Here is a 10,320-nt window from a genome sequence, read left to right as displayed (position 1 = left end):
GAAATGAGACATTGCTGTTCAATGAGCATAAAGTTTCAGTTATGCAAAATGAATAAATTCTAGAGACTTGTATAACATTGTGCCTATAGATAACAATGCTGTATCATACACTTTAAAACCTTTTAAATGGGTAAATCCCACAATAGTTGTTCCTACCAAAATCAAATTAAAGTATAAAAACTCTGGATATTTGCAAACACTAGAAAGTTGCAGGGGAGGGCATCAAATGGCTAAATAAATAAATGAATAATCTTTAATCTTTATATTTGTTACAAAAGCCTCATTTACTACCCTATTGTTGCCTAATCATGATTGATCATGTTATAAACATTTATGTGTATTATTTATTTAAGTGTTATTGTTTATTAAATACATTTTTAAAAATTTTCCTTTGTTTTGTTTTTTACTGAAGACCATATAGAGCAGTAGTGGTGTCTGGCTGGACAATAACTTTCTCTGCTCCTCTGCTTCCTCATCTGTGGCCAATAATAGTGTCACCATGGGTCTACACTTAATTTAAAGCATTCAATTAAATTCTGATTGTAAGAGATTTAGCCCAATATTTGATACTTAACAATGAATAAGTATTAGCTATTATTCTTTTTATACAGTGAAGTTCAGCACAAGTCAGAGAAGGAAGCCTGTTATATAAAAGAAAATCAGTCTTAGGGGTTTCAAACTGTCTTAATCGAACAGGCCCAAAGTCAGAATACTTCAAAGACAAGCTTATCTAATCTCATCCTGTAGCTTCTAGAAACAAAGATGAAAATTCTCCAAGAAGAAACAATACCCAATGTGAACAAATAAATATCAGGCAGTAAGGGCCAATAAAAGTTATTTATCCTTAGGATTTCTATCCTCTGTAAATAAAGATGTTTTTCATGCTCAGTGCATGTTGCGGGACAGAACATTCTCCATTACACCCTACTAAGCCTCCAGGGGCTTTGGAAGACAATGTTGCTGTTAGTGATCTTCTTCTCTGTACTACTTGTGGTACCTGTGAAAAATGAGATTCTTGCCTAATGCTGCAATGAAAAAATACAGAGATAGAAGTAATGCAGTATTTTTTAAAGTTTATTTATTTATTTTGAGAGAGACAGAGATAGCGTGAGTGAAGGACGGGCAGAGAATGAGAGGGAGAGAGAGAATCCCAAGCAGGCTCGAACTCATGAAACTGTGAGATCATGACCTGAGCTGAAACCAAGAGTCAGACAATTAACCAACTGAGCTACCCAGGTGCCTCAGCAATGCTGTATTTTATGTGAGGATGCAATTCAGCAGCAGTAGTCTTTGTAGTAATTGGATGTGAGCTGAACAGACACAAAAACAATGTTTTCCTATTTGAATCACTTGTGTCTTATCGAATAGCACAAAATGTAAAATTAAAAAAAGTCTCAATTTATTTTGATATATTTTGTGCTTATTAACAACTAAAAATTATTTCCCCTTGTTGCTGAGTTCAGTTCTGTTTTAATGTTTTAAAATGTATGTAAGTCGACTTTTTAACAATTTCTTATAAAATGTATGTATTTGTAAATGCATCAATATGGGCATGTGTATGTACTGAATTTTCAAAATGAGCTAGCATGCATAGGGAATTAAGAAAAGGCAACCTTATTCTTTCTCGCCACAGGCCTTTCAGAGCCGTTCTTTGGATTGTTTTTCCCCACTCCTTGCTTAAATCATAACCTTGTCCATAGCTTATCTGGTCTTTTTGAGATAATGAAAGTTCAGGTCAGTATAGTAATTGCCTATCTCCAATTTGTCACTTCAGAAAAATGTCTCCCCTTTTTCTGTAGTTTGGAAGCTTGCTGTGGGAGCAGGGAGTAGAAGCTTTGGCTGACTTCTTTTCCCATATCAGGCTCTACCACCTCATCTGCTTTAAACCCTTCCCAGGTTGGGTGTGGGCTGGGCGATTGGAGAGAGATAGAACAAGGAAGGACAACTAAGGGAGGGAAAGGTCTTGCTGGCTGGTGCAGTTAGAACCTGGAGTAGATGCTCTCTCCAAGTGGTAGACTCCTTATGATGACACATTGATTCTTGATGTCCTTCTGTGAGTTCTTCAGGTTCCCTCCCCTGGAGCCCACCATGACTATTGTTAGGATCTCTCATCAACAGCTCCCTTCCTCCAACTGCTAATGACCAGTACCATGATTTCCTTTGGAATCACATTGGCCAGAGTCCCTTTCAAGATGATACAATCCAGCTCCATTCCACTTGACCCATGGGAATTCACACATTCTTTGCCTTGCTCAGCTCAGGAAGTTAGACTATTTCCAATACAACAGCTTCCCTTGGCTTCGCTCTCTTGGAGCTCTTGACTAGTCACAGCCTCTTCCCTTTAAACTGTTCAGGCATCAATCAGATACCAGCTCTAGTCTCTCTAACCATGGGACCCATGTCAGACTTTTCAAATGATTCTCTTGAAGCCCATCTTCTTGACTTGAGGGCCCTCTTCCCTTCCTCCACAGGAGAAATAGATGGCCTACTAAAGTTTCCAAAAAAAATAGTCAACACAGGCATCTTCAATTACAATGACTCATTTGTCTTCTCTTTTATAGCCTCGAGGTGAATGACAGGGTAATGCTGGCAGATGATTTCACAATTTCTTAGCCCTTGCCTACATAGACAGTCAAGCATCTTCCAAGGGATTCAGGATATGGAGATATTAAACAACAATTGTATTTGTTCTCAAATTTTGAGACATCAACTGAAACTCTGAGTCAACAGGAAAAGTCCCATTTTAACATAGTGTTGTATATATGTCATGGGCTCCTACTGGTAGTGCTTCAATACATTATGGTTTAAATCATGTTCCTTGACAAAATAAATTTGGAAAGCACTGCTCCATTGTTTTGCTTTTAAGTATGATGTAAGCTACTTGGCTTGAGATAACTTTTTAATAATGTTGAGGGAGTATTCTTTTTTTTTTTAGAGAGAGAGAGAGCACACACTCCGGTAGGGGAAAGGAGTAGAGGTAGAGACAGAGAGAGCCAGACAGACAAACAGAGGGAGAGAAAGAATCCCAGGCAGGCTCTATGTTCAGTGTGGAGCCTGACACAGGGCTCCATCTCATGATCCTGGGATCATGACCTCAGCTAAAATCCAGAGTTGGAACCTCAATCGACTGAGCCACTCAGGAGCCCTTGAGGGAGTATTCTATATGCAATTTATTTAACTTTTAACCACAAATGAATATCAAATATTGTTAAATGCCTTTGACATTTGTCAAGATGAACTTAAAACTTCATTGTTGTAACCAACGATATTTTTAGATTTTCTAATATTAAATCATTTAGTTTCCTAGAGTATTATTCCTTTAATATGATACTAGATTTGATTTGCCAGTACTTTAATTAGATGTTTTTTATCTATCCACAAGTGAGCTTGGTAAAAAAAAAATTTGTGTGTGTGGTCTTTGTCAGGTTTCAGCATATGCTAGTTTTTTATAGAAAATGCAAAGTATTCCATATTTCATTCAAGTTACAGTCCTCTTTTTTAGAAAAAAAAAAACCTATTGAAGTATATGTATAGAAAAGCACATATATTAATTAATTTTCAAAAGCAACCATACTTGAGTAACCAGCACCCAGATTGAGAAACACCAACATAAGTATCCCAAAGTTTCCCCCTCACTTTTCTTTCCACTACCTTAGCCTTTGAGAGTCAGAGTAACTCTCCCTTCCATCTAAGGGTAACCACTATCCTAACTTTCAATAGCATAGACTAATTTTATTTGTGTTTATACCGTATTTAAATGGATTCATACAAATGTACTCTTTTGTGTTAGTCTTCTGTAAGTCACTATTATGTCTGTGCAATCTAGTCATATTATTGTGTGTGGTCATATACAGTTCATTCTCATTGAAATGTAACATTTCATCATATATATATATACCAAAGATTGCTTATCCATTCTGCTGTTGATGGGTATTTGGGTTATTTTCAGTTTGAAATTTGCAAATACTGCTTCTACAAACAATCTAGTGCTCATTGTTTTTTTAATATACACACTTATCTCTGTTGGGTATATACTTAGGAGTGCAGTTGCTGGGTCATGGGAAATCATAGGGGTTGTTTTCCATTTTCTTATTATTTTGTAGGAGTTCTTTATATATTCAAAATGCAAACTAAAAGAATGGAAAAAGATATATCATGCAAACAGCAATTATAAGAAAGGTTGGAGTGGCTATTCTAATACTAGGCAAAATAGAGTTTAAAACAAAAATTGTTACTAGAGATGAGGAATATTTTATAACAGAAAAGTCAATACATCAGGAAGATATAACAATTATAAGTACATATGCACATAACAACAGGGCCCCAAAATACATGAAACAAAAGCTGACAGAATTAAAAGGAGAAGTAGATGATTCAAAAGTAATCATTGAAAATGCCTATACCCAATATTCAATAATAGAATAAGTAGAAAGAAGATCAACAAGGGCTTTCACATAGATGTAAACTTTCATGACCTGAGGTTAGGCAGAGCCTTCTTATACATAACCCCAAAGACACAAGTGACAAAGGGAAAACTAGGTAAATTTGATTTTTTCAAAATTTAAAATTTTGTGCCGCAGTGAAATCCATTGAGAAAGTAAAAAGACAACCCACAAAACAGGAAAAAGTATTTGCAAATCATATGTGTGATAAGGGACTTGTATCTAGAATACAAAAAGGACCCTTACAACTCATTGATAAGAAGAAAAATTACCCAGTTAAAAAAAAATGTTAACATTTATTCATTTTTAAGAGACCAAGAGAGACAGAGCATGAGTAGGGGAGGGCAGGGAGAGAGGGAGACACAGAACCTAAAGGAGGCTCCATGCTCTGAGCTTTTAGCACACAGCCCGACACAGGGCTCGAACCCATGAACTGTGATATCATGACCTGAGCTGAAGTTGGTTAACCAACTGAGCCACCTAGGCACACCAATGACCCAATTTTTAAATGGGCATAATGGGTATGAATTGACATTTCTTCAAAGAAGATATATAATGGCCAATAAGCACATGAATAGATGATCAGCATTATTAGTCGTTAGGGAGATACAAATCAAAACCACAATGAGATAACACTTCATTCCCATACGGATGGCTCAAATCAAAAAGACAGATAACAACAAGCGTTGACAAGGATGGAGAAATTGAAACCCTTATGTACTGCTAAGGGTGATGAAAAATGGTGCAGTCACTTTGGAAAGCATTCTGTAAATTCCTCAAAATAGTAAACATAGAATTACCATATGACCCAGGAATTCCACTTTTAGCAATATACCCACGACAAATGAAACTGTATGTGAGTACAAAAACTTGTACACAATTATTCATAGCAATAAAGCATGGAAGGTATACAAAAATCTACCAATTGACGAATAGGTAAGTAGAGTGTGGTATATTCACATAATGGAATATTATTTCCACTGTAAAAATGAATAAAAAGGGAATAAAACAAAAAGGAATGAAGTACTGCTACATGCTACATCATGGATGAACCTTGAAAACATTATGCCCAGCAAAAAAAAAAAAAAAAAAAGGTCACAAAGGACACATATTGTATGATTCTACTTGTATGAAATGTCCAGATCAGATAAAGCCACAGTAAAAATCAGAAAGTAGATTCGTTGTTATGTGGGTTGGGAGATTTGGGAGGAGTGGGATAGGGAGTGATTGCTCACCAGTACACGGTCTATCATTATGGGTATTTTGAAGTTGGCTGTGATGATGGTTACATAACTCCCAATACACTAAAAAACCATTGAATTGTACATTTTAAATGGATGAATTGGATGATATGTGACTTATATCACAATCAAGCTATTAAAAAAAACAATTTCAATCTTGAACAATTCATACTTACATTCTTTAAAGCATTATTGTTCTTTAATATCTCCCACAGTGCTCGGGATACACTGTGAAGTGGTCAATAAATGCAAATCAACAGAATAAAGACTTTAGTCAAACTAGACTGACTGAATGCTTTCAGATTTCTCTAGTAGACACAGACTTAGACCATCCCACAGGATTTTGATCTGATGAAGAACAGAACCCTTTTCTGGGTTAGATGAGAAAGGGAAGCACCCCAAACAATAAGACAACCAAGCTACAAGCTGGCTCACTCCTATCTGTATGGCTGATAAGGACCATCTGATGCAATGAGGCCTTCCTCACCACAAAGTCACAATATTTATCTTAACACCAGTGAATATTGAGTGTGTGTATATCTCTATATACTGATAAAACATTGCTCTAATATGTACACAGGGTCTGAACAAGATCAATTCATCAGGGTAATCATGCAAGCCTATGTCTGAGAGAGGTTGTTTATATAGTGGGTTGATAGAGTACTATGATATAAGCCATAGAGAAGCCCCGTCCAATGCTCATAATGCATGATATATATTTCACAATATGGGCATTGTATAAATAATTAACAACATGGGCTTGAGAAAGCATTGATATGAATAAGAGAGATTGCATGCAAGAAGATCTGCTCAAATGCTCTGCTCTTAATGGGTAGTCTAGAAATGCACTGCTTGGCCAAGCATATCACACATTTTAGGGACAATCTTCACCAATCAATGTCTCATGTGATAGCTGATTTCCCTCCTCAATGACTGCTATTCCTGCAGATACAATTTTGAAGTATGTTATTTGTTTGTAAGTTAAAAAAAAAAATGTGTCTGCTGTCTATTTGTGTGAAAGCCCACGTGGAAGGAAATTGCCCTCTAAAATAACATAACAAAATGCAACTGTTTGAACTGCTGGATGCCAGGATTTTTCTCAGAAATGTCCTATTTAGGAGTAGAGTAATTGGCAAGATACTGACTAATCTATATGTAATTTATCTTTCAACCATTACTCAGTGCTTCCCCAAGCACCCTTGATGTCTACCTAGTGAAGAGCACTGGGCTGATACTTAGCTCATGTCCCCAAGGAATTCTCCTTTCCCTAATACATATGTATTAATTCCCATTAACCTCATTTAGAGGAAGGAGCAATGTGGGTATGAAAAGGCCAGATGGCAGTGAGTGTCTGTTACGGTATATGAGTAACTCTTCCCATTATCATTCAGCCTTTATTTACTCAGTGAATTCATATTGTGAGTAACTCAGTTTTGAGGGCTGGTTCTTTCTCCTGCAGGGGTACTGGCAAAGACTTGAAGTCCCTCACACTCTTTTCAAGAGCTAGAAGTTAACAATCGCTGTAAAAGATACTGTAAAAAAGTAACTCTGCATATGAATGCAGACATTCGAAGACAAAAAGCGCACTGGATAAGCGTTTGTGAAAGTGTGGTTGCTATTGGGTTTCCCTCACAGAGAGGCCACACCTATGAATCATGTCTGTTCTCTGTCGGTCGACATCCCAGACACTGGGCATTCCCCTGTCCCACCCACACCTACTTAGACCTTGGTGGAAACCACACACGTATTTATAAATCTCTCTCTGAGGCCCTGTGATTCACTGGTGGAATGAACCCACCTGTCTCCTCAAGCCTCAACCTCTGAGGAATGATGAAGAGGAGTCAGCTGATGGTCAACGCTGAGGCTGACCCACAGGGTTACAGGGTCTGCTGACTTCACCCCCTGAATTTTTTTAGGTCCTCAATTACCACAGTTTGAAGACACTAGAATTTATAGTGGCAATATAGGTCTTCTATTTGAGACAGTGTCACAAGGGCTCTGTCCAAAATTTGAAAGAGCGTCCGCTCCCTGAGTGGTTTGTTCATCAGTAAAATCACTGTGTTCTGCCTCTGTGAAAGGTGTTATCTTAGCCTTTTGAAAAGGGGAAAAAGCCGCTAGTTTTCATTGAAAGAGTGAGGCAAAAAACTTTAAAGTATATTTTTAAACGATGGTAAAAAGTCAAGAAGGGAGTGGTCATTGGGTCAATGGAGCTGGCAACTGGAAAGGCTGAGGGTGGAAATGCATGAAAGTTGTGTGAGTGATTTCTCCAGCCCATTAGATGAGAGAATGAGGGTGAAGCCCTGAACAGTGGCTTGATGGGTCTGTCTCGGGTTTGGGGGTTTTCTAAGCCAGATCAATGGAGAAAGAGAAGGAAAAGAGATTTGAAGGTGAGCATGTTCACAGAATACACAAGTTAATAAGGTGATTTGTAAAGTCCACACTTTGCATCAAGCTTCTCTTTTATCTTTCAACATTATGTGCCTTCAATCATTTCTAACAATGACTTTTAAGACACCCCCCCCCACCCAAACTATAAATGCATATATACATTTTGGGTTTATAACTACATGCTCAAAGTCTTACAATATATTCCATTTTATTTTTATTTTTTAGTTTTTTTTAACATTTATTCATTTTTGAGAGAGAGAGAGAGAGAAAGAGAGAGAGAGAGCAAGTGGGGTAGGGGCAGAGAGAGAGNTTTTTTTAACATTTATTCATTTTTGAGAGAGAGAGAGAGAGAGAGAAAGAGAGAGAGAGAGCAAGTGGGGTAGGGGCAGAGAGAGAGGGAGACACAGAATCCGAAGCAGGCTCCAGGCTCTGAGCTGTCAGCACAGAGCCTGATGCGGGGCCCAAACCCACGAGCAGTGAGATCATGACCTGAGCTGAAGTCGGACGCTTAACCGACTGAGCCACCCAGTTGCCCCTATATTCCATTTTAAAAACTAAACAAAAAGACACTTGAAGAAGTCAAGCCAGAATCACTGTATTTGCTTGATGAATTATCGTAAATTATTCAACATCTTTTATCTATACGTTTGTTCTCCAGTAAACAAGCGTGTAGTGTCAGCTATTTAACCAATCTTAGACAATTTCAATGACAATATAATGTTACTTTTCCATTGTTTTGGATAGTTAAAGTAAGGTTTGAAATGACTTAAACAATTTTTTTTAGTTACATACTTTGTAGTCTTGGTAGTTCCTCCAGGGCCAAATGTTACAAAGAGAATCCTGGTGTAATGCATAGGCTTATAGAATCTCACTCTTAGAACCAACTCGGAAATGCAGTTAGTTTCCCTCCTGGTGCAGGAACAGTCCATGCAGGATCCCTGACCCACAGTCCCCAGGTCCTTCTAGCCAGTTCTAGAAACTACTGTAGAGGCCCTACTCCATCTTTTAGTTGCTCTGATGACAGTGCCCAGGGAGGAGACAAGTCTCCAGGACGAAGAATATTCGTCTCCCTAAACCTAAGTGTCTCTATGACGGGTCACTTCAGGAAGCAACTACATCTAAATTATTAACTAAAGTTGTCACATTATTTTCTCTACTCTCAGCTGCCCTCTAAAAATTTCCTTCATTTGAAGCTCATTCCAGAAAGAAAGAGAATGCAGGAGGAGCTTTCTTGCTGACTCTATCAGACCATGGATAGGATGTGTGCTCTGGGGGCTGATGTCGACAGGGACACCAGATTCTCCCCCGTTTGTTCTTTATCTTTATTTACTGCACGTTTTGCTGCCGTGGACTTTTTTATTATTCTAAATTGTGGGTGAGATAATAGTTGGTTTCTCAAAGTGCAAAGGCTAAACCTACTGATAAACTTCAGCTGCTACCAGGGGACAAACGCCACCCAAACTGCCAAAACAATCATGACCTCACTTCCTGCATGGCGCACTGAAGGCTTCACCAGAAATTCAGAAAACCCAGCAGGCGAGGCTCTGGCATGAGCCAAAGGCGGAGATCAATGAGTCATCTAAGCAGGGCTTTGGCCAGGCCGGTACTTTTAAAGAAAGCAATACATGGAAAGAGTTCTTTTGTTCCATTGCCCCTATCACCACTTCTACTAGGGAGACTGTTATCATCAAGTCTTTGCTCATACCAGCAAAATTCACTTGTGGGCTTTTTAAAAGACCAGGACCAAACACTGAACAACCGAGATAATCATTTCTGCCCCCAGCTAACAGGTTTTTCAAGTGTGATGTGAAAATCTCCATTTGTAGTGTAGCTTGGCCAGAAAAGCATACATTTAATTTGTAATATGGATTAGAATTATCCAAGGTTGAATGTTGAAGGCTTTCTGAAAGCACAGGCTTGGGAGCTTTTGAAGGTCTTGAAAGGAACAGTAACATTTGTGTAATTCTTGTAGTTCAAGTGTCCCTGAAAAGATCAAACAGAGCTTCAGTGCCCAGCGGGGACTTTGCATGGCTTTGGGGAAGGGAAACAGATATGGTTTGAATGGCTACCATGTACTAAGCCCAATGTGGTCTTAAAGATACACATAAATATGATCTTGGCCTCTATATCTATTCATTCCAAAGGGTGCAGAAAGGACTAAGTCTGAGGAATGCACAGGAGCTAGGGAAGCCCAGAAGAGGGCACCGAGTCAAGCCTGTATCTGGAAAAGGCAGTGAGAAAGGGCTTCT

The sequence above is a fragment of the Crocuta crocuta genome, unplaced genomic scaffold (assembly GCF_008692635.1).
Source record: "Crocuta crocuta isolate KB4526 unplaced genomic scaffold, BGI_CrCroc_1.0 scaffold26, whole genome shotgun sequence".
Lineage (NCBI taxonomy): Eukaryota > Metazoa > Chordata > Mammalia > Carnivora > Hyaenidae > Crocuta > Crocuta crocuta.
Note: the sequence above shows the minus strand (reverse complement) of the source record.